Below are 1,964 nucleotides of genomic sequence, written 5' to 3' on the forward strand. Positions count from 1 at the left end.
AAAAGACACTTTTTTTTTTATATAGGCACTATTTACAAATTGTAATTGCAAAGGTCATCTCTGGGATATCAATAACCTATTAATATCCGTTATTTATATAGCACCAATAATCTATAACCATATGGGCTGCCACCTCCAAACAGTAATATCCTTAGTAATTAACAACTCTCATTGCTGCAGAAAAAGGAAAGTTAACCCCAGAAACACCAGAAATCATTCCCTGCTGGGACTGAATAAACCAATTGTGATCTATCAGCTGCCACTTACAGCGCACTTTGTTTTGGGGTAATAACGATGCTGAAGGCTATGCAGATTACTATATCGATTAGTAGATTGTATGTTCTTGTTACAATACAAAGCATTATTCTTCTAAAAGTGTAGTAACCGTCCCTCGATATATATCCTCTGCTGTTTTGTAAAACCGATCACAAAAGCTTTTTGTAATTTTACCTTTTAGCCATAATTACCATTTTTCATTTTTTTCATTTTCACTATACTCAAATGAATACAGTTTTTTTCCAGGGATAGCCAATATCTTTTTATATACCATGCTTTGGTAGGATACATTTTTCCCTGCCAGGGTCCAGGCCAATTTTTTTGATTTTTAGTTAAATTTAGATGACAACCCAATACACACAGCTTACACCATCTTAACTTGTGTCGCACAAAATAATATATATTATGTAGTTATTTCAGTATTTCCCCCTTGAATTCCAAACCAAATAGTAAAAGTGATAAAGATTCTCTATGCAAAATTAAGATTAACATTAAACGTCCTCAAGATCCAATCACTGAAACATTCAGCTCTTCTTGACCCAGCTACAGATCTCATTCATATCCGGCACTTAAAGGATTGATATTATTATTATTTTTTTTTTTTTTTTTTTTTTTTTAAATACAGCATTTTTCCTTGTTTTTTTCCCCCATATAATTTAACCTAAAATAAATTGACCAAAAATATCCCAATATAAAGTCTACTTACATAAACAAAAAGCAAATCTGAGTTGTACAGCAAAGTACACTAATCATAGTAAAATGCTTACTTTATGTTAAGTGGAGTGCACACTCCCTCTCTCTCTACTGCATGCCGGCTGTGAGAAAGGAGGCAGCGGAGCCAGCATTTCTTGACATTTAGCAATCACACAATGACTACGTTTCCAGTCCACGCGCCGTATCATAAAGCTCAGCTCTAAAGGTAGGAAAGATGTCAAAAAATGGGTGGATGAGCCGCGCTACGTCCAGGTCCCTGCATGCGACTGCAAGGGTGCTGACCGGACCCTCCGCTGCTCGCACAGACGGGGTCCTGGTCAATTACGGTTTTGAATTGTGGCAACAAATATAAGTCCTCGCTGAAGAACACATTTCGATTGTGGTTCAGCTTTTTATAGAAGGAATACATTATTGTTCCCACCTGGGAACTTTATATTTAGTGAACAAGCTGTACGGCACTTTTTTTCTTCACAATACAAGAAATCCACTACCAATATCTCAACTTAGAGCGAGAAAGCCGAGAAATCCTCAGAAAAAAAAAAAAAAATTCCTTATTGCTGGATTTGAAAAGTAGCCTCCTTTCCTTAAAAACACGTTTAAATGACGACGGTAGGAATAAGCACACTTATCGGGATCCATACAGCTAAGTTGAGCCTAGTGGCAGCTATAAGCCAAAATATTGCTTGGGTGTGTTAAAAAAGATGTACCGTAATTTTTTTTCTTTTATGGGTCACGCAACCGTTATGGGGGGTAATCTTCAAATACGTTTTGAGTTTTAAAAAGCATTAAATAAATGGTCATTACTAAATGTCATCTCTCAAGGTTTTTATCATTTTTGACATACATGCAGTACCCAAAGAGCTGTCGATATAAGAATTTAGTTTACTTCATTTATAAAGAACAATACAAAGTTGTTCAGGAAAACTGCTGTTAAGAAAATATATTCTGAATTACTTGTAGAAAACTATTGTGAG

This window comes from Spea bombifrons, chromosome 1 (genome assembly GCF_027358695.1).
Source record: "Spea bombifrons isolate aSpeBom1 chromosome 1, aSpeBom1.2.pri, whole genome shotgun sequence".
In the NCBI taxonomy this organism is placed as follows: domain Eukaryota; kingdom Metazoa; phylum Chordata; class Amphibia; order Anura; family Pelobatidae; genus Spea; species Spea bombifrons.